General features: G+C 39.3%; 1 long non-coding RNA gene across 5 annotated transcripts in view; it reads left to right on the top strand.

The window, feature by feature from the left end:
• The first annotated feature begins 617 nt into the window (after positions 1 to 617).
• The window catches only part of LOC148654438 (uncharacterized), a 133927-nt gene continuing 106604 nt past the window's right edge, over positions 618 to 27940 (top strand). For 3 of the 5 annotated variants that reach the window (XR_015941445.1, XR_015941444.1, XR_015941443.1), the window contains exons 1-3: positions 618 to 1193; positions 2646 to 2748; positions 15035 to 15227. This is a non-coding gene — a long non-coding RNA (uncharacterized LOC148654438). The remainder of the gene's footprint in view (positions 1194 to 2645; positions 2749 to 15034; positions 15228 to 27940) is intronic. The other 2 variants (XR_015941447.1, XR_015941446.1) reach the window with 1 other exon arrangement.

The raw sequence follows: 27940 nt of genomic DNA, 5'->3' as shown, positions 1-27940 counted from the left end.
TAGCTTACTAACCAGTGAAACAAAAAAAAAATATTGTAGACATTGAGTCCAAGCAAGACTGTACTTTAAAATGCAGGGAGGAATTAAAAAAAAACACGTCGCAGTATTAAGACCACTTCAGGTTACCGAAATGCGCAGACAAAGGTTACATTTGCGTCTAATCAACCTGAGCATTCAAAGCATATTCAAATGCCTGAACTTTGAAGATTTGTCCCTGCAAACGTCTTCTTGCGACTGCAGCGGAGCTCTCTCGTGTCGGGTCGGACTTGAAAAGTCGTTTTCAGTAAACTGAACTTGTCGGGCACGACACACGGCTGTTTTCTGTTGCATATTTCAGTGTTCTATAAATAACAGTAAAGGATTCACTTAAAAAAAATAACGGCGACAACAGGGGAAAAAAATGTTTTATTTTGCCGGCAAATACACGCTGGATTTGAATGTACTGCAAAGCAAACTTATTTTTTTCATGCGCCACAAAAGTTACTGTCCACTATCGGGTAAAAGCTTACATTCGCCTTCATCATGGCTGGTGTTGCAGCAGGGAATATGACTGCGCTGGTATCCCCTACTCGAGTGATATTCTGTTTTAAAATGATAACTCGTTGGTTTTAGGTTTTGACAAGCGGAGGCAGCCTGGCGCTCGTTAATGGGCTTATTGTGACTCGCCGTTCACCTTATTTGAACTTTTCTAATCTTCCACAGATACGGCAGATAGCCTAGTCTGGCGGGTGAAGCCGTCGGTGCCGCGGCGATAGACTAAAAGCTATTCTTAGCAGGAGGAGTGCAAAAAAAAAAAACTTGACCTCCAGACAGAAAGACTTTCGTTGTTCGTTGATGTTCGGTTCACCGTCAGCCAGCGAGAGCTTGGAGGGGAGCGGGGGGAGGCTGCAGATACTGTAGTCGCTCTCTCTCTCTCTCTTTCTCCTTGTGACCGCGCTGTTTTCAGCTAACAAAAGTAACCGAGGGACATGAACGGGCTGCAAAAGAATGACAAGACTGCACTGCCCGAAGACCCGGGCGGACACCGGTTCAGGGTTTAATGATCACTGATCTTGAACTTGGAATTAATCAGCGCAGGATTCAGATGCGTGTTTTTTTTTTATTGCTGTTGTTGATGTTGTTGTTTTGCTTGTTCTTCTGTACTGTACAAATCAAGATAATTGCTTCTGCCCAGCATTGGAATTACTTTTAAAGTAAGTTTTATATATATTTTTTTAAGTAAAAGCTAGGTAAAAGCTCAATCTTTTCATTTCAACTAGGGCAAAAATAGGAAATGAGTAATAACGATGGTCAGGAAAACTATTAAATTCAAATGTCTGTTAGGTTAAATGAGAAGATAGTCCCTTCGTGAAATTATATGTGATATATTTTCTATGAATACGAAGCATTAAGCCATCTTTTAGAATTTATGATAAAGTAGCTTTGTTTTCAAAATATGTACTGGTTATAATAATAAGGAACTACAGAAAACGAAAACATTTCACGTTGCTATGCATTTTTGCTCCTACAAAATGTGCATTTGCTAAATGCTTGTGCACGGCCGTTTATAAAAAGCTGACCTAGTTTACCTTCTTGAATTATGTAATTATAATTTATTTTCGACTGGCAAAGGGCAACATCATTACTTTTGAAAAGAGACCGTCAAACCAAACAGTTGTAAGTGTTTTAAAAATATTTCCTGCTGCATATGAAAACAAACAAAAAAATATTTAAAAATACGCTTTAAAATATTGTTAGATTGTAGTGTAGATTTAAATGCTTTGCACTGACCCATTTCAATAGTCGCTCATGAGCAGAGCCAGTGCTGAGCTTTGTAGGTCAGGTGATTATTTAATATGCAGTGAGACTGAATATTTAGAACGATTTCTTAATTTTCTCCTGATGAAACGTAGACTGTATTAGAAGGTCTAATAAAAACATTTACACTGCAGCGTGTACTGTAGTTTAAAAAAAATGACAATACCATTAGTAAAATCTGAGGTAGCGTTTATGGTGTTTTTCCTTTAAGCGAAATGCTTGAACTGCAGTGAGAGGTAAATATCATGTTTTGCTTTCTGTCCAAAAAAAGGTAATCAAGATATAAAAACCTGGTATCAAATTTTTCTGAGAATTGTTTCCTTTTTATTTAAGATTACGTCTTTAATTACACGTCATTTAAGAGCGCTTAATAATAAAACAAGAAAAAGACAAAGCAATTAAGCTAGAACATATATTTATAATATTTAAAATGGAGTATTTTACTGCATGCTGTGCTATTATTATTATTAGTTTTAAGGTGCGTCTTGTTTTCTTATTTCTTTTCAAACGAAATCACTATGCAGTAGGTTAATAAGTGACGAAACTAACCCGAAACCATAGGTTTGGAATTAAAGTATTTGCGCTAACAACTTTAAACACAACGTCTATTTAGTAGTTTAATTTTTTAAGACCCCCAAGGTTGAGCAGGCCATACACTGAACAGAGTGGTGCATTATTATTATTATTATTATTGTAGCTTTGTTTGCTTATTTTTTATATTAGTTCCTTACACTGTTACAAAGTAGTTATACAGTACATCTTGTGATACGTTAGCATAAAATAAATCCTACAGGCTTGTAAAATGTTCAGTGAAGTTCTGATGTCACCTGTTGTTTGCCTCCCCACAGCAGAGGTTATTGGAGAGAAAAAGTCATGACTACTTTGAGACTGCTTTGCCCTTTTGTGATCTGTGTGGATATGATACCAGACCATACTCCACTCTGTGTACAGGTAAGTTAATTCTGATCATTGTTAATTATCACACGTCATATTTCAGCTCCAAAACCTTTTTAAATGCGTTAATTTTTTAAGTTGAAAATATCTAGCTTGAAAATTATTGGAATGAAGATTATTTATTATTCAAGGGGTTGTCGGGCTGTCAGACGTTCCTCTGCTTCCTTTTCTTATTACGTGTTTGGCAATGATTAATTGTAATGAACTGCTTCATTCATTGTTATGAATTCATTATGAACCACTTCATCCTATTCAGGGTCACTGGGGAGCAGGTTCCTCACACAGCAAGCAACGGGCACAAGGCAGGATACATCCTGGACAGAACGCCAGTCCGTCACAGGGCACACACAGACACAGACACACACACAGACACAGACACACACAAACACACACACAAACAGACGCACACACTCCAGGGCCAATTTCCCCAGAAACCAATTTACCTACCAGCACGTCTTTAGACTTTGGGAGGCACCTGGAGAACCCAGCAAAAACCCACACAAATCTGGGGAGAACATGCAAACTCCACACAGACAGGACCTCAGGTCTGGAATTGAGCCCGGGCCCACAGCACTGCGAGGCAGCAGTGCCAACCACTGTGTCACTGTGTTGCCCTATTCCAGAAAATCTTTTAATTATTTTTGGATGCACAATATACATTCTGTAACCATGATAATGTATCAAAATATGCCTTTTTGTGTTGCATTATTTTTACACAGCCAGTGTTTAAAAAAGTTTAAGATTGTGGATCAGAGGATGACGTAATAATACAATTTGTAAATCATTGGTGTATTTTAAGGTATTGAGGGATTTTTAAATGCAGATGTTCTGGGGGATATTGAACATAAATCAATACTAGAATTGAAATTCTTATTCAAACTGCGCTCTCAACACAATCGCAGCCAACACCACACAATGTAGACAGTACATTACCACATCATAAATAATAACCAGAACAATAAATATGTAGTAGAGAACAATAAATATGTGGTAGTGAAAATAAAATAAAAAAACAATGTGGTGTGCGCAAAAAGAACATATTGCAGAGGTGCACTAATAGCATATATAAGCATATAATAATAATTGCTCACACTTATATAGCGCTTTTCTGGGTACTCCACTCAAAGTGCTTTACAGGTCATGGGGAATCCCACTACCACCACCAATGTGCAGCATCCACCTAGATGATGCGACGGCAGCCATAGTGCGCCAGAACGCTCACCACACATCAGCTGTCAGTGGGGAGGAGAGCAGAATAATGAAGCCAATTCATAGATATATGATGTTTATAAACAGGCAATTGAAAAGTAATTAGCTCAAACTAATCAAATTATTAGGATACCGTGTGTCAGGGGAGACCCATGACCCCTGTCACTGAAAGCAATACATCTCTCCCTGCTGCTTTCTTTCCTATTTCAGCCTTATGCATCTACTGTACTCTGAGATCACGCCTTATAAATAGCAGCGACCAGGTTCGCATGTGTACACTCGTGCATCGCTGTCTCTGCGCAGAGCCCAGTTTCAGGGGCCAGAAGTAGAGACAGACTTGCAATGAGACACGACGTCCGAATCTGAGGCGCTGACACAGCTCCTGGATGCTCAGCAGATGCTATTACAGCACGGGCAGGTAATGCTGATCCTATATTGTATATCTCTGGCTGTGTCCTTGGCGTCCATAAACGTCTCCAGTCTTTTGCTGCATGCCTTTCTGCGTCACTCGGTCACAGAGAAAAACCTCCCTGTTGTCATTGTAATCTCTGTCCACCTTGTAGGGAAAAAACAGCCTCATGAGGTGCAGGATCTATGAATTTCTCAGAGTGGTCTTTCTTCCTTGAAACAAAATATGCAAAGTGTGTCAAGCCTAGACAGAACTCTTAGACATTGTCTGGGCGTACGCCCAGTTATTGCTTCTTCTTTTCCAGTTCCTTATGGAGTCAATAAGGATCTCTTTACACTACAGAGCCTTGAAGTTTTTTTTTTACTGTGCAGTTATTGGGAACTGGGTTTTAATCAAAATCTTTAATTCCATGGTTGATAGCTTTGCTCACTTTAAAGACACAATCTACTGAACAAAATGTGACTATGTTACATTTCAAAGTACCTTTTCTCTATTCTGTATACCTGTCCTGGCAGGCGATAGACTCAAGGTGTGATTTACTGGATGTGTCGCCAATTCGTCACAGGACATACACGGACACAAACACACTTATACCTAGGGCCAGTTTTCCCAGATGTCAAATAGCCTGCCGCTATGTCTTTAGACTATGGGATGAACCTGGCGAACACCCAAACGCGAGGAGAACATGCAGACTCCACACTGATAGCACCCTGGGAATTAAACCCAGGGCCCTAGTGCTGTATCACAGCAATGCTAACCACTGTGCCACTGTGCTGCCCTATTAAAGAAAATCTTATCTTTTAATTCATTCTGAATGCACAGTATATACTGTATACTGTAGATGGATGTTTGCCTGCTATACCCTCTGGCATGTAGAGGCAGCAACATCATGTTGCTGTTTCCATAACAACAGGTTTTTCCGGGACAGGGCTGTTAGCCTTGTGTCCAACCTCCATCATGGAGGACCAGGCGCCCGACGTGGGACACGAACCCTAAGATTATGGGTCTCTCACTCCACCAACTAGAGCTAGCCAGGGTGCGTATACTGTAGAAGTACTACATATTTACAAGACTAATACAATATGCAAACTGGAAATTTGAAATATCTATCAAATACACCTGACAGAGGGGGAGGAACTGCTTTGTTTTTAAAGCATCTCCATATGCATGTCACTCACATCTGCCAGCTCTTCACAGGGTCATGGATAGCCCTGTGATAAGGTGATATACCTCCTTGAGCCACCACTTGGGCGTGGTCATCAATGAAACCCTGTGTTTAGAGAGCTTCCTTTGGCCACCAGTAGGCATAAAACATCATGGTGCACTCCTCACCAGTGTCACTCTACAACAATGACCCTCGCGCACTCTCGCACTTTGAGGAGCTAGGTTCGGAAATGAAACCCCACCCACCTGACAATCGGCATCTCCTCCTGTTGGATTTTCATGCTTGGCCCAATGCACCAAGCTATCCAAGGAGGGAATTTTGTCTCGGGTCTCATGTGGCATAGCAGGAATGGCCCAGGGAGCAAACACCATGAATTTTATTACCAGTCCATCCGTAACTTTGGAAAGGGGTTACAGAAATATGAGCCGGGTCCTGAGGAATATGTTGAAATAAAGACTGTTCTCCATCTGTGAAGCATACTTAGTGAATTATCCCCTAATCCCCTTTACTTATTGACTTACCCTCATAAGTAACAGATGTAAAACTTGGTATTTATGTGTAGAAATATGGGTAGTGTTAAGCTCTGATTTGCTCATGACACTTGGCAACTAATAGGTAACTGCTGTCCAGTCCTTTTATTGATTTTCAGTTCTGTTACCTACCTGAAGACCTGACCTGATTAATAGCAGAGTTGAATAAAACATGGTAGTGTCGGTTATGTCACTACTGTAAGAGTAAAGGATTGATTCAGATGTGTAAAATTTTCCTTGATTTTTGTACGATATTTTTGTTTGATGGACTAATTTACCTTAGTTTATTAAATCCTTAACTCGGTGGAATTAGGGCATTTATAGATTAGTTTGCCTTTCAGATCCAAAAAATACAATCACAGAGCCTATCAACCATTTATATTTTGCTCCAGAAATGTTGGAGAGCTACCGTATGTGATGGAAATTTCTTTCTGTTAATTAATTGCAAGTTTGAGCAGGTGGCCTATCTTGCAAAACACTTGTCCTTGAAATGTGTCTGTGGTGTTGATTGGGATGCAATATGGGATAATATACTGAGCATCAGAAGAAACATATCACTTATAACTGCAACAAGTTCACAAATATTTAGAATATTGACAAACCCTTTTCTAGAAAGTGTAGTAACGTTTTAATTGAACGGATATGGCACAGTTACATTCATGTAGCTGATAACCCTTTGTCATCAACAGCAGGTCTAGTGTGAAAGTCACAGGATAGCCATTGAGGGAAGCTATACAGTATATCTGAAACGTATGCTTTGCATCTGGTTGCAGATGCTGTGTTTGAGGAATTCTGTCCCGTGTTTCTTATAGAGCATGGGCAAGTACTGTATATGCCTGGTCTGTGAGTCACACAGGCCACAAGTCACCCCAGATGCTGGTCCCAAGGATGTTCAGTGGGGTTCAGGTCTGCTGAGTAGGGGCATCCACGTCATAACTATCGTATCGTCTCTCAAGAATCCATTGTAAGGTGGGCAGTGTGAGAACAAGCCTTTAGCTGCTGGAAGACTGTCATGCCAGAATGACCCCACAGGTCTTGGAATACTGCAGGGTAGTCCAGTCGGGCTGCTCTCCATCAGTACAAATGGAATTTCTGTAGAGACTAGACACCCCTGATCAGACCGATACACTTCGACCTCCCTATTGATTGGTCGGACTGATGTGCAAAACAAGCCGCTCTGTGTTCTGTATATGCGCATCACATTCACTGATGTCCATCAGCGTGATCTACACAAATCCTCGCTAGAGAGAGGTGCAGGTGACATAACTTAGTCCATCCTCCAAGTTATCAATTACACAAAAGCATGGTTCTTTTCATAAGAGAGGTACATTTCTTTCCTTATTTGACATTCAGATTATTTGAGATAATTATTAAATTATCTCAAAGCCTATTGCCAACCAAGAAGATTTAGAGCTCATGCACTGATCAAAATGAAACTAAGAGCATTTAATCAGTATCCAAAGTCCTTATATATATTTTTTTTCTACAGGCATCAAGATTATGCAAGAAAATATCTCAAACATAATCAGATATAAGAATAGCTTTCCGTTTGGTTTGGAGTTCTACCACAGTTAGCTAATGTCAGCATCATGTCACAGGTTTTTGCACCATTCAGCAAAAAGCATGTTTTGTCTGGGAAGAGACACAACTTTTTTTAGGCACCAATAAATAAAAAGCATTACTGAACCCACTGCAATTTAACACAGCTGGAAAAACAAACATTTGCTATGCTGTACATTATTATAGTGTAAAGGATGCAAGACGTCCCAGTGCAGTTCAGCGAAGGCTTGAAAGGAGTTTTATTTTGTGATGGAAAATGCCATTTTCTGGAGCACCCCAAACAAGAACACACACAGAATGTATCCCCTCTGGGTCTGAATCCAAGCAACTCTGCAGGAAGGTTGATCGTCAGAGTACAGCTCCGATCAACCTCTGCTTTTACCAAGTGTGGGTGTGTAGAAGTGACCATTGTGTGTTCATTAGAACTGTACAAGTTACTTTCACAGAAAGGCTGCTTCTGATGATATCATCCCCGCCTTTCAGTAATTCCTGAAATCGCGCATGACAGTGGATGTCTGTTATTAAAAAGGCCAGGGTCAGGCATGAACCCTGGGCAGGTCAGTGTACTATAGCAGGGAAGTTCGTATGATCAGGAATTCATGGGATCAAGCCTTCCCCCATGTCAAGTTTGTCCCTCTGTGGCATTGCTTTCAAGTGGGAAAGGCAAAAAACGGGCCGATTGGATTTGCACGTGTTCTCTCGAGTAGAGGAATTCTTATTCGCGTTGATCTCCTGCGACATACACAAGTAACAACTAGTAGAGAGGAGCAGAGGAGTTTAAGAATTCGCATGGCAATATGGCAATAATCGCGCTGATCTCTCGGGACATACACAGTACAGCAGACAACACTATGCAATGTAGACACCACATTACAAAAATAATAAATAATAACAGAAACAATAAATATGTTGTAGGACAATAAATATGTACTGCAGTAGTGAGAAAAAAAACATTAGACCATGCAAAATGTGCATAATGCAGATGTGTATTGAGTCTGAGGCATTGCAGTTAGCTGTTGAGGATGTGTACTGCAGTAGGATAGAAGCTGGTTTTAAGAGAGAGGTACATTGTGCTGAATCCACCAGAGATCCACCTAGTTGAGGTGATCCACTTGCGTGCTGAGAAGGCACACCCAAATTTGAAAGTGAATATGGCAGTAATTGGCCACCGCATCAGAAATGTACATTTGATTCGTTGTTCGGAACTCCTGTGCCAATCGCTGAAACGTAGAAGCAGAATTTGAAAACGGAGCCACCCAGAGCAAACAATGAATCAAAATCTTGGAGGACTCCTTTCTGCCGAAAATATGTTTGTAATGCCACTTGTTGTGTGTTGTCTTTTCAGTGAGTATCAGTTTATCCAGTCACTTTCCTGAGGCAAAGTGTTGGGGCTTTTCAGGAGTGCCCCAACTACTAAAAAGCTTTTCAATTTGGCTCCAAATGGTAAAGATGTTTTAAAAGAAGCAGTGTTGCTACAAAGCACTGGTCACTACTGCATCGAAAAAACAGTAGGACTTTGCATATTTAAAAAAAAAGACCTTGTTTAAGTGCCCTTCAAAATCCATACAGTATATGCGTTTTCTCTATTTTTTAATCATAGGTTCTCTGCGTTGTTGATATTGAATGTTGAAAATATATATATTTTTTTAGTTTTGTTTGAGGTTGATTTTGAGACTGTTTGGATTTAAAACTTTAATTTCACAGCTACCTCATCAGCCTCGTGGATATTTCTGTCCATTCCCACTTTTTTGTTTTCCTTTCTGTTACCTGTTGACGTTTTTTTCAGCAACATTCTGGAACGTCCGATTGTATTTCATGGACACCGAGCATAATTGAGCTACGGATGTTGTTGCCACTTCAGGAAACCTGGGATGTTTTTGCAACCGGTGAATAGGCATTCTCCAGTTGTGACTGGCACAGAAAAAGGAAGGGTGACTAAATACCTTCTCCAGTCAACATGACCTTGTAGAGGTAGTTAGACAAAAACATTTCTGATTATTTCTTCTTGAATGGGAATATTTCTCAATGAGGAATATTGCATCAGATTAGAAGGAATGATGCTTGAGAAATTAAATGTGACAAAGCCAACTATTATTTAGGCTATTTTATTGTAAAGCGATCCGTGCTGTCTGATGTAAACCAGGTTTAGCAAAGCATTTGATCAGGATTCTTGAAATCATTGTTCTAGCAAGAGGGATGAGGATGTTTAGGATGTTGATAAAAAGAAAGGCTTTAGCATGTAAAAGCTGAGGAGAATAGAAAAAGCCATCACACCTAACAGTTAACAGTCACTGTTAAAAAAAACAACTTGTGTATTTTGTTCCGAACGTTGTGTAAAGAGCATATTTTCCCAGGAAACTCTTCAAATGAATTTTGTCTCTAGCACATGCATTGATTTAATCAAAACCACTACAGATTTCACAACATTAAAAGATAGAAAACTAGGGTTATGGTTAGAGAATTAGTAAACCCTGAGCCCTTAAAATCATTAGTAGATGTACTACTAGAATTACAGATAGAATGACATTTCGGAGTTTCTTTGACATTTTCTTTTTCACATATTTAGTGTTTGTAATACATGGCCTTTATGACCACAAAGAGAAACACTATCAAAAGTTCCAATGTGAGTCCAGCGGTGTTGCTGAAATGATCTTAAAGCGACCATCTTTGTTAAATTCAATGTCAATACAACTTCAAACCCTAACCCTTTGTAAACTTAGTTTCTAACACAACTAAAAGACTTTGTGAGCAATAGTTTTCTATCATGTCATTCTCAAACAACAGCTGTATTCTTATTTAAAAAGTGAAATAAATTCTAGGGGACAGAAATATGGCTTCCCTGCCACGATGTTGCGAATACTGTTTAGCAATGAGCTTGTAATGTGCCTAGAAATTGTTTGTAGCTCATTTTCAGCCTTTAGTGACATCAGATAGGCCACATCCCAGAGCAGTACTCCTAAAAATGCACCTGCAGTACATGTGAGGGAGGAATATTACAGGTATATATAAACTGTTGACCAAATGGAGGATTATGCATAGCAGAATATTTTTACATAATTTGCTTTTAAAGAAAGTCACATACCTACAGTCTGACGTAGTATTTAGTGATATTTTACTGTTGACTTTTTTTGTTTTAAAAGTGTTCTGTCAAACCTTTTCTCCATAAAGCGTAAAAAAAAATATTTAGGCAATTTATATGGGGATTGCTGTGAGAGTTAAACATTCTCAAAATTGACAGGTTGCACGTTAAAGCTTCAATTGCTGACTCTGCTCTCGTACCCTTGAGAGCAGAGAGGGTGGTGCGGTGACTCTGTGGCTAAGGATATGCGCCTGTGGCTGGAAAGTCATGGGCGACAGAGGAATCCTACTCCGTTTGGCCCCTGAGCAAGTACCCCAACTGCTCCAGGGGCGCCGTATAAATGGCTGACCCTGCGCTCTGACCCCAAGCTTCTGTCCCTGTCTGTGTGTCTCATGGAGAGCAAGTTCCTAATACCAGAAATTGTATATGTCCAATAAAGTGATCTTATCTTGAGTGAGCTGCGTTACCTACCGAAACCAGGATAAACTCTGGCTTTGGTATAAATCACTGACATTTAGTAGGAATCATTGGAATTATTTTGGTATCAACCAACAAAACAGTATAAGGATGGGAATGCTGATGGACTGGCGTCCCGTCCAGGGTGTATCCTGCCCTAAACCCATTGCTTGCTAGGCTAGGCACCAGTTCCAACGTGACCCTAAGTTGGATGAAAAGGTCAGAAAGTGGATGGATGTACTTGTACGTACAGTAGACGTACAAGGCCTGCTGATCACAGCTTTAAAAGCAGACTGACAAAAAGTGGATATTGAAAGCAGAGAATCTTGCTCATAAAGTATGCATTGACCTGAATGCTACAGACTCAAGTTCAAGTTGAGACACCGGCTGAAATCCGAAATATTTACACTGCTCCTGCCTGTCTCAGGATGAGCCTAGATCCTCAGAAACTGCAATGAGAAACATTCTCATTTTCTGAGTGCTTTGCACTTGTAAGGTTCAGGCTTTTGGAGGAGAGTAGCTGTAGTTTCAAGTCTGTGAGAGGGATGTTTTCTCCGTCGTGCTGGTAATCATGGGAACTGTAGTTTTGTTTTTATTTTATCGGTGAACAAGTAAAGCTTAAAATAAGAAAAGCAGCAAACATGTCCATTCCTGTATTTCATTACTAATGTCTATTGGTTACTTATGTTATGTTTGCTTAGCCTTTTCAGTGCAGATACGGCATTTTCAATAATTCATCCCATACAAACACACCTGCGATTTTAATAGGTTATTGTTGATGGTTTGTAATGGAGGTAACTATGGAATAACTCATGTTTGTATTTCATGCTCAAGCTTATAAAATCTTCTAGTATGCATCTTATAAAATAAGATTCATAAAATACTGTCATAGATTTCCATGTTTCAAAGCAGTGCCCTATTAGTTTAATAATTTGATTGTCCCGAAAAGATTTTCGCACATTATTCAGTACAAGAGTTTTTTTTTTTAATTATGTAATCAGATCACTTATTCAAGGTCCTACATTGTGTATGTATAGTTTCTCGAGTAGATGCAAAGTCTTAATCTAGTCTTATGTCAGACATCAGTGTTAATGTTGATGGGAGTTTTACAGTATTTTTACGTCCATAGTGTGCATACTAGTTTTGCATTGCTGCCTTCTAGTTATATTTTTACTAAAGGTGAAGTTTTCTGTTTAGAAATTTGTTTTAGAACACAGCAGTAAGTACAGTATATACTTAAGATGATCTATCAGAGACAGTGGAATAAAATGTCTCTTCAGGTCTTGACCAAAAAATTCCTGCTGGTGCCCTATTATGTTAGTTTTACTTTTTTTTAACAAAATTAACAGCTCTCCTGTCCTTATGCATTAACACTACGTAATGATAAAATTATTTCAGCTTTTCTCTTATGTGTTTACTTGTGCATTTCCTCATTTATTGTGAACTCCACCTATTATATACAGTATCTATCACTTTGCATGATGAGCAGAACAGTCTTGTTGTAGTTTTGTAAAAGTACTTTTCATCTTGTAATATCCAAGTGAGTGTAAGGTGAAAGTCAAAATGAAACGGTTTATTAGAAAAGGAGCTTATCAGTTTCAACTCATACAGTTTCTTAGAAACAGAAACAGAGCTTATCAGTTTCAACTCATACAAAGTGAGAAGTAGTTACATTATTATTCTCTAATGGTAGTGTTTTGCATCTTTAAATAAGCAATATTTCACCAACATGATAACATCTCAGCCATGCTCAGTCACTTTAGACAGACCCTGGAAGAAAGTGAATTTAGTTCTGTGACTCGAGCAAGGAAAACAATCACGTGAGATCTGCGTTTGAAAAAATGTGCAATTAGAAATGTTTTGACTGGCTTTTTGCTTTTGTTTCTTATGTTTATTATAGCAATAATAAACACATTTTTTTAAAGAAAGTGTTCTGGGGTATTAGAAATGTACATGCCTGTAAGGATCAGATGAAAAGCATCTAGATTCAGATTATATAATGCTGGGGACCCCAAATCCATTCTTAAACAAGAGTCCAGTAGGTTTTGTAAGGCTCTTTCTGTGGTTAAATTTGTTTAGATAATAAGACAATTAATTAAAGCTTAATTGGACTAATCTGATACTTCAGGACAGATCTGTGGCTGTTCATGTTTCTAGGAAACCTACAACATTTACTGGATCGTTACCTTTGAGAGACTTGTGGAGGCCCAATGTAAAAGTAAAAATCCAAATGAATATAGAATAATGGGGGCGGTACAGTAGCACAGGCGTTAGCAGTTCTGGGGCCCTGGGTTCAATTCCAGGCTTGAGGTACTGTCTGTGTGGAGTTTGCACGCTCTCCCTGTGTTCATGTGGGTTTCCTTCAGGCTCTCCAGTTTCCTCTCACACTCCTGCTAGCAGGTTAATTAGCTTCTGGGAAATTTGACCCTACTGCGAGTGTGTGTGAGTCTTTGTCTTTGTGTGCCCTTTGTGGTGTCCTGCTTGCCTGGTGCCCATTGCTTGCTGGGATAGGCTCCGGCTCCTCCACAGCCCTGAACTGGAGGAAGTTGTTAGAAAAAGGATGGATGTTTGTTTTCTGTCATTTCTTTCCTTTCATTTTTTTCATTTCTAACGTTTGTCATAGAATATACAAGTGGTTGGCTCCTCTCATGTGTTTGTTCACCTGATATGAAACAACTTTCATCTAATCATGACAGTCCTATGAGATCGGCAGTTTATGTATGAAGGACCATTTTGTCCTTTAGGTTTTTGCAATTTATTAGCTTCTGTTCGGATGTTCCTTTTTGTAATGTTGGCTTCGGGGAGTATTACCACATTGCCATATAAAATATACAGCACCTTCCAAAAACCATTCAATGAAGTCTGATTTTATTGAATTGCATATGGTATTGACACTTTTCTGAAGAGGGTATTTATAGTTCAAACTTGAATGCTCAGCCTGCATTTTTCTATTGGTGAAAGGAGTTAAATGTCAAAGACAAATGGCAAAGTAAAATGAAGGCAGACAGGGCAAAAGAAGTTATTCAGCTTGGAAGCATACTGCAAATGTTATTAGTGGGTTTCTTTTCCACCACAAGAACTGTTTATGACTTGACCCGAGTACCCGAGGAAAACTAATAGTCAATGACCATTGTAATGAGCACTTTGAAGATCTATTCTATCAAGAATCCACTGTCAGCAGTAGTATATTCAGTTCTATCCCACAACACCCAATTAGAGACCAGCTTGAAACTCTACCAGCACTTAAGGAGGAGATGAAAGACAACACACAGATGAAGAACCACATAGCTGCCAAAGCTGATGGAATTCCCACTGAATTTTTTAACACAATGGACAGGACAAATAACACTACCCCTCCACACTGTCATCACACAGATCTGGAATGAAGATGTAATTCAAAATTATTTCAAGGAGTCCACAATGTGGACAAACGTGGTGAAAGGGGACAAATGTGACTGGGGCAATTCCCGACAGACTTCTCTGCTGTCCCGCCACTGGCAAGGCAAGAATCCCAAGTACTGTTACTGTCTTATTCTTTTCACGGGTGAACCTCTCCCACTATCCCAAGACCGCTGTGGAGTGGTGGCACTGTGGCTAAGGATCTGCACCTGTGGTTGGAAGGTTGCCGGTTCAAATCCCACGGTCGGCAGAGGAATCCTACTCCGTTGGGCCCCTGAGCAAGGCCCTTAACCCCAACTGCTCCAGGGGTACTATACAATGGCTGACCCTGCGCTCTGACCCCCAGCTTCTCACACTGACTGTGTGTCTGATGGAGAGCAAGCTGGGGTATGCGAAAAGATGAATTCCTAATGCAAGAAATTGTAAATGGCTAATAAAGTGATCTTATCTTATTAAAGAAGGTTCTTTTCTCCCAGCTGAACCAAGAAAATTGCATCGGAGAGAGTGAGAAGTAGCATTTTGAAGACATGGTGAAAGCAAAAATGAAGACCTGCCGATTTTGCCGAGCCACATCCTGGGAGCTGATGTCCCTTGACAGAACCAGGTGAAAGAAGGATATCCGGAGAGGAGCCTAGGATTTTGAGACCCAAAGAAGTGAGAATGAAAAATGTAAGAAAAGTGTTTATTTGTCCAGAAAATCCGTACCACAAATGACTGTCTGTACAGCTGTCTGTACAGCTCCAGTCCATTTAGACTGATTGGTACTTGACTTGATAGCTTGTTACACCTGTTCAACTCCCCACAGAGTCTGTAGATTCCTTATCGACCTTATCAGCCATCTTTGTGTTCATGCAAAAATCATCTTCTTCACTTAAATCTCTTCGCTGGTTGTCCAAAAAGAGCCATATTCAGTTCAGTTTCTTGTTACTGACGTTTAAGACTGTAAATAATCTGGCTCCATCATCTCCATCATCATTTCTGAACTCTTCCATGTTTGCACCCCTTCTCATAGGCTCTGGTCAGTTGAGTTAGATCTTTTTGCTCATGGAATGTGATTCATGGAACTCCTAAATGGCACAGTACCTGCAGAACCTCTGGTGACACAAGTGTTAATGAACTGATTGATTTATTAGTTTGATTTTTTGCACTTTGATCACATACTGACTACTAATTTGGTCTTTTAAGGATGTGATGACTCATTGTGAAGTTTGTCCAAAGCAGAAAATGCTAATTCGTGGGTCTTATGTCCGATTGAGCAGTGTTTTGCATTAACATAATATTAACCCCATTGTTTTAGTGTAGTTTCATTTTTTCATGCCACCAACCAGTACAAGATGGTTTTCATGGGAAGCATGCTAAGGAAATAATGGTGTCAGCTTTAACTGTAATGCTAAATGCTGCCACAATTTCACAATTTCATAATGATAACAGCAGTAACGTTATGTAGAGTAATATGACAATTCATCCCAAAGTATTTCTGGAGAAAGTGCGGTACTGTACATGTGAGCAATTTCTCATCACCCCTTAAGAACTTAGTTCAACGACAATGAGTTTTTTTCCCTCTGTAGTTACTTGGTTTTACAGGGGTGTGAAACATTGTTTTTTTTTATTAATATAAAGCCTTTCCATATATGGTGTCAAATCTCACATTGAGATTACTGTATATATAATAAATTTTTAGTTTGTAGCTATAATTTATAGTAAGCCTTAAACCTTTTTGTACTATTCTATATAAACAATAACATTATTATAATTATTTGTTAACTACCAAATGGGCCAAATACCTTCTTCTTGCTTGTAACCATTGTCATGTTTTTATAAAACAGATGCTTTTTGTTGTTATTCTACAAGAGTTATTCTCAGGGAGAATAATACCGAATATCCTGTAAAGCCCATGAAAATCTGTATACTGAGCTTCTCTAAACAGGAAATCAAATTATTAATGAAATATGCTAGAACAAAGTGTGTATATTTTATAATTAATAAAGGTGTAAAAAATAAATGAATGGTAAAATTACTTGGGGACTTTGTCTCACCAACAATATGGCTAAAATACATACAGAAAAGAAAGAAAAATGTCACCATCTACTGCTTTGTATAGTCTAAAAGTACATAACCTTCAAGAGGTATTCATTCATTCCTGTTTTGTTTTCTGCAGGATGCGTCATTGTAGTATACAGCATGTGTGTCAGATGAAGTTTTTATCATTACGTTGAATCTCGACTGTAGTAAAGGATCACAGATCTACTGGGTTTCTTTTCTCCACTGTTTTGTAATCAAGAACTTTCATCTTTGGAAATCACCCAGCTAGTAGTTTTTTTTATTTTTTTCATGATCAATATAAACAAATAATATATACAGCATTCATAAATTGTCTGTGCCCCTCCTTTCATGTTTGAGGCAATAGGTGTGCAATAGTGTTCAGTCTGTGCATTAATCTTTGTGAGAACATTACCCTGAAAAAAGGATAACATTGTGACTGTAGTATTTTAAACAAATTTCAATTTTAAATGTTTACATTTTGGATCATTTTGAGGAGATAAAACGGGAAGTGGCTGAATATTGTACTGAAGTCATGTCAGACCTTTTAAATTTGTTTTGGAAAATTTGTCTTCAGTTTCAATCCTTGAGATTTCAACTTCCATCGGTTGTACATTTCTGTATGGAACGTGGTATTTTCAAAGAAAGGAGTGGACTATTTGGCTGTGGGTTGATACAGATACTGTTCGTGTCAGTTAGTGATGGAACAATGGCGTTCATATTACATAAAGTACTGTAATATGTGTCATATCCATTTTTGATTTTCTCCAGAGACTGTAAGCTAAATGTATGGTTGTGTGTGTATGTATACATAATGCTCTATATATACTGTATGACCTAATTTCACAAGAAGCAAAGAATCACTAATGAAGACTTTCTGCTTTTGTAGCTGCTTTGCGCTTTGTCTGTTTCCTTACAGAGAGTGACAGAAAGCCCATGAAGTTCATTTCAGGACAGGGAAATGCTTTTCTTTCCAGCGTGAATCATTTTGGAAAAATGAGCCTCTGGACTGAATTGCCCTGCATTTTGGCATGTTTCTCTATACTGCTTTATTGTCTATTTTGGCTGAACTCACAGTTCTGTGCTCCCTGCCAAGAAAACTTCAGGTCCTTTAAAGATACAGCAAGCAAAGCCAGTTCCTGAGTCAACCACGTCCTGCGAGCAAATAAAATAAATCTCTATAGAGTTCTGCCATTCCTTCCTGTTCAATTCTAGATTCCAGAGGGAACTGAGCTGTTTTTCAGCATTCACAAAAGCATACACTTTTTTTTAAGTTGATGGGTAGCTGGAAGTATGCTTTTTATGTCTTTTAGGTGTTCGTATTTAACGCAGTGAATATAAGCCTTGCCCCTGCCTTGTTCAGTGTTGTTTTTAGCCTCCTTGTTTGATAAGTAAACAAATTTTCCACACAGTCTGGAGTTCAACAGACATCCTGTGCCAAGAAACCTCAGGCTATCTGCTCATGCCCATAACAGTCTAGCTGTTTTGCAAACAAATCTCGGCAGTTCACTTGGGTCCCTTGAACAAAAAAAATGTCCCTTTCACTCAGGCAGTAATATGCAGTGTTTTTATGCAAGTCAGTCCAACACATAATGCTGCCATTTCCATGAGTGTAGTGTCTTTTTTTATGAAAAGTTTTGGATTAGAAGGTGGTGGGTTCAAGCTGCAGCTGGGATCTACTGCAGCCTTGACGCAAGTCTGAAATAAGTCAGCCCTAGGATGGCAACCGGCCTAATTATAATGACTGATTGCCTCTAGGTTGGCACTTTGATCAGCCTGTGAACAATAAATGGGGAAAATAGAGCGCACTGATTGGCTGCCTTTCTGCTTCAGACTGAGAGAAGCAGCCCTCGTGATCTGATTAGCTGAGCCAAGACAGCAGGAGAATGGTTGCATTGGACTAACTCTGACCAGACAATATCTTGTGCGGTTGTCAGTGATGTCAGAAGGAAATGGCATTTCTAAGCAGGCTGAGTGCCAAAACAGACATTTGTGTTAGCCTGAGACAGCCTCCACCTGCAAGGCTTGTGTCGGGTTTTTTTTTATGTTGCCTGTCACAATTCCTCGCTTGCTAATGGAAGTGTCTGCATCCAAAATATTTTTTTGCCTGCATCCAATATCTTAAAGATGCACATGGAAAATCTAGCTTAGCGGTAATGTTGAAGGTGAGAGCTCTGAAATCTTTCACGTGCCCAACGATACCTGAATCGTTTTGACACCGTTGGCTAACTGACGGGCACTGAAATATGGGTGACTGTGTGTATTGTCTTTGGGACAACAGTGTTCATTCTCTGATTGACAAAATCATTTTAAATTTATGAGACCTACTGTGCGGTGTCTTTCCCACCAGTGTTATGTCACAGGTGTTAGTGTCCTTGATTTCTTTCTTGTCGATGTGCTGTGGAGTGCTCAGACAGCATACAAGTAAAATTCTGAGCTGGTGCACAAGGGAACAGACAAACGAGTTCAAAAAGTGTCAACCTTATTTTATCACTAAATAATGTTTTAAGTGTTGTTATGGTTTTTCCTCATTAGTATAATGGCAAATATCCTTATCTGTCACATGGGAGAATGAGGGTGATTTCCTGAGTTTTAAGAGGTTAATGCCAGTCCAAACTGGGATCTTGTAAGTTCACATTTTGGTGCATACCACAAGGATGGCCTAATTTGGACCACAAAAGGTATTGAATGAATTGAGATTCAGATATATTTGGTCCTTTAGCCAAGTTGTAAATAACTGAATAGGAGTGTGACCTATGATAGCACCCGTGAGTATCAATAAGGTGGGTAGGTTTCCTAGTAAGATGGAAACAATTTCAAAGCCAGCTGTGCTGAGAAAGCAAAAATACAAAGTCTGTGATGAAGAGAAAGGCAGCTTAGCAACTCGGCCTCAAACAAGAGGACAGGTTTGAGTCGGGAAACAAACTGATCACCGTTGGCACAAAGACGAACCCTAAACACTGCTTCTGGCTCCCCCTAATAGGAAAGATGAGTCTCCATTTTAGCCTGGGCAGGGTGAGAGTTTGTAGCCTCACACAAGATGGCGGGTGCCAGACACTTTGGATGGGCAAAACGATGATATCGCATGACATAATAGTACAAAGGAGGTACTGTAGGTGCAATGGCAACAACAATACAGCAATCAATGGAATGTCATTACACAGGTGGGTTTATGCATGTAATTGTAATTGCATATGTATTACTAGCAGAATTAGCAGGAAATGCTAATTAGTGGGTCTTATGTCCCATTGAGCAGTGTTTTGCATTAACGTAATATTAACCCCGTTGTTTTAGTGTAGTTTCATTTTTTCATGCCACCAATCAGTACAAGATGGTTTTCACGGGAAGCATACTAAGGGAATAATGGTGTCAGCTTTAACTGTAATGCTAAATGCTGCCACACTTTCTACTGCTGCTTTTCATAATGATAACAGTAGTAAAGTTATTTAGAGTAATACTATATGACTATTCATCCCAAAATATTTTTTGAGAAAATACAGTACTGTACATGTGAGCAATTTCTCATCACCCCTTAAGAACTTACTTCAACGACAATGAGTTTTTTACCCTCTGTAGTTACTTCGTTTTGCAAGTGTGTGAGACATTGTTTTTTTAATCAATAATATAATATTCCATATTTGGTGTCAAATCTCTCATTCACATTATATATTAAACTTTTACTTTGTAGCTAAAATTTATAGTAAGCCTTAAACCTTTTTTTAGTATTTTATATATACACAATTACATAGTGTTTTATGTATATCTTTTTGCTTGTTTTGTGAGTATTGATAGCACAAATGCTGCTTCATTCTGTTTTGATCCAATACCATCATAAATGTAACTCCATACTGGAAGGCTACGACACGATACAGTCAATAAGCGTGATATTAGCAATACTTGATTAGCTCACTTCATTTAGCATTAAATAGAGTTTCATACTAGGGTGACATTAATTCATTTCTATGTTTGAAAGACAAAACAGAATTGTGGGAGGGGTGTAGTTCCTGGAACAAGCTACCCAGCCATGTCATTGAAGCCAGTATACTGTTCTCCTTTAAAAATCAGTTGGATGAGATCTTCCCAACAGGACAGGATGACTTCTTTACACAAAGGGTGGTGGGAGTGTGGAACAAGCTCCCTGGCCATTTTGCTGAGGCCAATACACAGGCTTCCACTAAAAATCAATTGGATGAGCTCTTCCCAATAGGACTGGAGAGGCGCCTTAACACAAATGATGGCAGAATGTGGAACAGGATGTTGTTGGTGCCAAACAAGGCTGGATGAAATTAACCTTGGGTCAATTATTTGTTAACTACCAAATGGGCCAAATACCCCCTTCTTGCTTGTAACCGTTCTCCTGTTTTTATAAAACAGATGCTTTTTGTAGTTATTCTATTCTCAGGGAGAATAATACCGAATAGCCTGTAAAGCACGTGAAAATCTGCATACTGAGCTTCTCTGAACAGGAAATCAAATTATTAATTAAATGTGCTAGATCAAAGTGTGTATATTTTATAATAAATGAATGGTGAAATTACTTGGGGTAATTAAGGTGCATCGAAAGACGGTGCTAAAAGACAAGAGGTTGTGGGATGAAGACAGGGTTAGTCCTCATAACAAGGAGGACTAGCAAACACTATCCATTCTTGAATTCGAACAAAATCTTAATTTCCTTGGCCACCTGTACGAATGCCTCAAAGGTGACATTCAGTGGAGACAAGAACGCAATGTTATAGGCAGGCTGGTTCCTCAGAATAAACAGAGAAACATGAACCAAAGGGCACGAGTGGAAACTGTGAAGGTGTATTTAAAACCGAGAAGAAGAGGCACTTTGTGCAAAGAGTTATGGGTGAAACCAGGTATGCAACCATAATGCTAAGGTTGACACCATCACTTTTCTCAAGAAACAGCTGGACAAGTTCACTGGTACAGATGGCTACGAAAAACTCCTAACAGTGAGCAAGGAGGTCCAAATTTCCTTCTCTCATTTGCCAAGTCTGTATTTTATTTATTTGACTGAACACGTTACATTTGAACTCATTTACAAACCTAGGTGTTTTATTGGTTTTATTACTTAATTTTTTAAAATTCAGGTGAAGTAACTTTTTCAACAGTACCAGGCAAAATCCTGACCATTGCGCCATACTGCTGTCCTGTTAAATTATTTAAAAGAGATCTCAGAAATTCCAGCCTGTCCGGTTGAGTTTAAGTCTGTTACTGTTTCTAGATTCTCATCCTACACTTTCTTCCAGAATCACCGCAACCAGGCTCAACAGCTTAGTTGGAGAACTTGTTACAGATACTTGAAGTTGTCATTTTGAGGCCAAACGACACCTTTTCTTAATTTCTGCTTTGGGTCAGAAAGTTAAATTAGATGATGAACAGAATGTTTAAGTGAGAAATCACTGACAGACTTTTTTCGGAATATCTTTTTTTGAAAGTTAAAGCTTCATGTTTTGGTTTACATATTAAAATGTGAAAAGGTGGACCAAAGACATCACACCACCTTGTTGCATTCTCTGACTCCCAACTTTAATTTATTGTGTTTATTTTCAGTCATGTCGTGTTGTTTAAACATATTTTGATCTGATTCCTTCCCTTCATTGAACTAATTAAAGAATGCTTCCTTCTACTTTTATATCTTGATTGTTTCTCATTCAGATTCATTTTCCATTGAAAGAAAATCAAGTAGCTTTAAGGAATTATATTAATTGCTCCTCTTTAATCCTGCTTTGATATGCCTGTCATTCTTGCGGAAGCCAGATTTTATCCAGGGATGGGAAAGATTGAGATTATATCAAAAGATGTATATTACCTCTTATTCCCAAGATAAATATCTCTTTGCTGGCAATTGTAGCACCATCCTATCATATAGAAATCTGATTCTCTATTCCTGGCTTGGGTGAATTTTGAATAGACTCCTGCTGTTGTATATGACATCATAACGTTTGTTTATAAAGCGCCTTTCCAAATCCAAGGACGCTGTACATCATGAATAAAGAAAAAGACAGACAAAGTAAATGAAGGAAACAAAAAAACACAAAACAAGAGCATACAGATTTTTACAAATTGATTGTATTCGATCAGATGTAGACCTTTGTGAACAGGTAAGTTTTAAGATTAGGTTTGAAGAGAGTGAAAGAAGTTGTCTCCTGTAAAGTTTGAGGAAGGTCAACACTGCAGCAGTGACAAAAAAGGCACAGCCACCAAAAGTCTGTGATTTAGGCCTGGAGGCAATGAGTAGAGAACCGGCCTCAACATTGGCGCCTACGAGGGAACTTGTAAACATGGAGGAGTTTAGAGATATCTGATCGAGCCAGATTGTTTAGAGCCTTGTAAGTCAGTAACAGGATCTCGTATTGAATGTGGAATAGCTGAAAGACAGGATAACATCAGAAATAGCCACTGGGCTGTAAATAAAATGGTCACTTGTAAACCCCCCATTCATAGTAATACCGTAGGGTGACCAGCGCTGGACTCACAACAGTTTTGCAAACATTTTGCGAACATTAAAATATGCAGGCGTCTATGATGCCTGATATTGCTTGCGTCAACCATCTTTTCCTTCAAGCCCCAGACTCTCTCGGAGTTAATAAATCTACACAGCTGTTATTAGGGACAGCTCAACTTGTGTTTTGCCCCTTTTTCCCTTCCACTTGCGTGTCTTGTTCTTGATTCCTTCACCTATAGTGACAGTACTGGAAATCGGAGTTGGAATCCAGGCTGAAAGAAACACACGATGAGTTTCAAGTGCAACGCATGATGTTTGTGAGATTCACACAGGGCCATTTCCAGTTGGATGTCACTAGTGCATCCTCCCCTATTGATGTCAGGAGCTATTGGAGTTCATTCTGCTTTATTTACAGCACATTAGTCTCTTGAAGATGCTTCCTGCTAAGAAATACATTGTGGATGTACTTCAGATAAAGTGTATTACCTTTACTCAGCATGTACTTTCTGTTCTGAAGCACAGTAGTGCTCTGCTGGGTTGCAATATCACATTGGCTCTGGGGAGCATAAGAAGGCTCTGGCTCTAGCCTTCTTGTTTTTTTTTTTTTTACCATTATGGTAACCAGCAGTCTAAGGTTTATGGCTTTGGAGGATGCTATGTAGTTATGGCAGGCCGAGTAAGGTTACTAGTGCCTTTATCAGGAAAGGTTTTAGTTCAATAAAGGATAGCAGCAGAAAAAAGCCCAACAAATATGACGTGTATCAAGTGTTTTATTTCAGATGGTTCTGCCTGCATAAAGTTAGGAATTTGAGTTTCGGGAGCTCTTGAAATCTGAAATGATTCCTTTAAATTAGATCCAAGGATGGGTGCTCTCATGCAGACCTTGCTGACGTGACTGCTAATGGAGTTTACAACAGAAATGTGTGGGAGGAAAGTGAAATCATATTGTGGTCTGCTCTCCTACATCCGTTCAGATCCATTTTCTGACCACTTTATCTAGTACAGGCGCGTGGGGGAGCTGGAGCCTATCCCAGCAAGCAACAGACAGAAGGCAGGGTACACCCTGGATGGGACGCCAGTCCATCACAGGGCAGACACAGACTCACACACACTCACACCAGGGCCAATTTTCCCCTAAGTCTATTAGCCTACTAGTATGAGTACAAAGTACTAGTACTTTGGACTGAGGGAGGTTACCAGAGGAAACCCAAAAGAATATGGGGAGAACATCCAAACTCTATAATAATAATAATAATAATGATGATATTTGCTAATGCTTATATAGCGCTTTTCAGGACACTCCACTCAGAGCGCTTTACAGGTAATGGGGACTCTCCTCCACCACCACTGTGTAGCCCCACCTGGATGATGCAACGGCAGCCTTAGTGTGCCAGTATGCTCACCACACATCAGTGAGGAGGAGAGCATAGTGATGAAGCCAATTCATAGATGGGAATTATTAGAAGGCCATGATTGGTAAGGGCCAATGGGAAATTGGCCCCTACTCTAATTACCATAGAGAATCAGGACCTCGGTTTTATGTCTCATCCGAAAGAAAGCGGCTGTTTTACAGTATAGTGTCCCCGTCACTATACTGGGCATTAGGACCCACACAGACCGCAGGGTGAGCACACTCTGCTGGCCCCACTAACACCTCTTCTAGCAGCAACCTTAGTTTTTCCCTTGAGGTCTCCCATCCAGGTACTTACCAGGCTTCTGAGCTTCAGTGGGTTGATAGTGTATTAATAGTATACCAGGAAACAAATCCAGTGTCCCAGCACTGTGCCTCCTGGGTTTACTACATATAGAGTGTACAGTTTATGCAGTATATCTTATCCTCTGGATGTCCCTTTTAGACATTTCTCTCACACCTCTCTGACACCCCTTGTACACCCTTGAAGCAGCTCCTTGGCTCATTCCTAGCAAAAATGAAGGGGTGCCTCATCCTCGCTGAGGCAAGGAAATGACAAATAACCTCTAATACATATCCCCCATTGCGTTCGTTAAGACCCAACCCAAGTAGTGAATTTGCGTATTGGCCTTGGGATCTCATCGGTCTCTTTCTTGAAGGATCGAAGGGAATCCGTTTCAGTTGCATGGCTGGGTAGCTTATGTTTTTACACCTGAATTAAAGTCCCTTCGAAGCCTCCTTGTTCAATTAACAATTCCAATAAAAACATTCCTCGAAAGGGGAATATAATTTTAAATGTTATGGAGCATATTTGGGATGGAACGTTTATTTAAGAGCATAAGGTCATAACACAGTTGTATTTAGCAGGTATTCTCAGAAAACCAAAAGCAACAAAATATTTCCAATTCAGTGATGGAAATTAAATTTGGCCAATGTGACAAGCAGTTACATGCACTGTCTGTCGCATTAGAAGTTTTACAGAAATACGTTTTTACAGAAAGTGAAATGTAAGTCATAAAACAATGGCAGTGCTGTATTTCCCTGGAATTTGAACTTCTGAGGTCTTAAAACAGAGCAACCTTGCCTTAAAATTTAAGTCAAATGCATATATTTTTTTTGCTTTAAGGTTTTATAAAAAAACAGCAAGATTTAAGATGGCTTTTGTTCTTAACACTAACTTGAAAATTCTTCTTTGGAAGGGTATTAATAACAAATATTCTTAATGCATAAAACATATGCTGGCTTAACTTATATAGGAGCTGTTAAAAACAGTTATAACAAACAGAACCCACTTAGGGAGAGGGAAATGCCAAATTTTCTAAAAATTGACTGCTGGCTTGTACACGCATATCAGACTTGGATGCAGATATCCTGTTACAAAACAAGCAAACAATAATGACATTAATTTTAGCTTACTGTTGCTGATGCATTTTACACTAATAGACGCTTTGTCTATTCTATAACTTGGTTTAGTGTGTTTTATTTCGTATTTGTGGTTTTTATTTCAGCGTGATAACTTAAATGTCAAACCCATGTTGTTGTTTTCTTATTTTAGCGTTTCCTAGCAATAAGGACAGAGACCTTTTAAGAGGAGGAAAACTAGCAGGAAAAAAAAGTTTTTTGGGGAAAAAGTTTTAAACTGTTTTCAGTGTTGTGTTGTGCATTAATGATTTCTTCAAGTAATTGATTTTTTAATGTCTTTGCAATGCAGAAGTTCTTTCTGATGTTGTGTGGTATGAAATGATCAAAGTGATCACAGAATAGAAACAGAAATATATTTTGCTAAAGCTTATGGTCAATAAACCCGCTGGTCTTCACAGGAGATGGAAACAAGTCGTTACAAAACCAAACTTGTTTTAAAGACAAGTTTCTGTTTGCGTGATCTTGAACATTTAATTCATAGACTTTTGAATTCATAGATTCAAAGAAAACACCTTTCCTTTTAAGCCTGGAATATCCCAGGCTGGGACTATATCATTTGACTATCAGTAGAGTAATAGGTTTGTGTGGACAAGACAGGAATACAGTGGAGGAATAAAGACTTTTATTGGGTAGTGAAGAGTGACTCACCAAATGCCACTGCTCAGCAATGCATGTTGAGCCTTTAACATTACAGCACTATAATCACAATATAATCAGCTCACGAGTGCCGTTATATAGAAAACATGTTTACGGGGTCATTAATTGTGTTACAGGGGTCAAACATACACACAGAGTATTTTCAGTTGCAGTTTATAAGATCACTTTATTAGCCATTGACAATTTCTTGCATTAGGAATTTGTCTTTTCGCATACCCCAGCTTGCTTTCTTGGGGTCAGAGCGCAGGGTCAGCCATTGTACAGCGCCCCTGGAGCAGTTGGGGTGAAGGGCCTTGCTCAGGAGCCCAATGGAGTACGATTCCTCTGCCGGCTGCGGGATTTGAACTGGCAACCTTCCAGCCACAGGCGCAGATCCTGAGCCACAAAGCCCCCGCTCTGCCCCTTATCGTCACAAAGAATCCAGCTGCGTCTCGGCACTGTAGGCAGGTGAATTGTTTTGTGAATTCGTCTGGGTCCTGTGCAGGCCTCATTTGTCTGTTGCTTTCTGGTGCTGTTGAGTGACGAGTTTGGCATGCATCTGTAGTAGACCTTTCTAAAAGAAATGTAATGCATTTATAGAATATTGTTTTTATTTGGAACTGAGAATTTCTCCTGTACAATCTAGCATAGAGCTAGAAAACGTCAGCTCAAATAAAAAAAAAAAACAGCTAATTTGGTAAACACTTCAGGTGATTTAAGCAACATTAATGATTGTAATCTTATATTTATATTGTTTGCTGATACTGCAGAGATTGTTGTATGAAGTTGGCTTAGGGGTGCTTTATTCTGAAAGGAGCTAAATGATTGAAAGATGAATTAAATCATGTTTGCTATTGATTTTACATCTTGTTACTGTATTAGTTATGAGATATCTGTATATCAGTTCGGTGGAGTGGATACATCAGTGCAGTTTGGTGAAGATACTGTACAGAGCAAAGAGTACAAGTGAACAAGAAACAAAATTGTCAGGGAGAAAATATGAAGGTAACATTTTTGTAGATGGCACTTCTCCCCTGGGTTCAATTTCAGGGGTGCTGTCTGTGTGGAGTTTGCATGTTCTCCCTGTGTTCACATGGGTTTTCTCCCACAGTCCAAATACTTTTAGGTTAACTGGCCTCTGGGGGAATCGGTGAGTGTGTCTGTGCCCTGTGAGGGACTGGTGTCTCATTCAGGGTGTACCCTGTTTTGCACCAGTTGTTTGCTGTTTGGATAAAGCTGTTAGAGAATGGATGGACTTAGTGGGTGTCATAGGGAAAAAACAAAACTGGAAGAAGCAAAACGAGCAGAGCTGGGAAAACACAAGCAGAACTGTGTTCAAACCGAATGCACAGGAAATGGATATTCTTCGAAGGCAGGCTGATTCTGCTGACTGTTTATTCACTCCAGTTCCTTCAGGCAGTG

The sequence above is a fragment of the Lepisosteus platostomus genome, chromosome 9 (genome assembly GCF_059453375.1).
Source record: "Lepisosteus platostomus isolate fLepPlt1 chromosome 9, fLepPlt1.hap1, whole genome shotgun sequence".
Classification (NCBI taxonomy): domain Eukaryota; kingdom Metazoa; phylum Chordata; class Actinopteri; order Semionotiformes; family Lepisosteidae; genus Lepisosteus; species Lepisosteus platostomus.
Note: the sequence above shows the minus strand (reverse complement) of the source record. Positions and strands in the feature narration are given on the sequence as shown.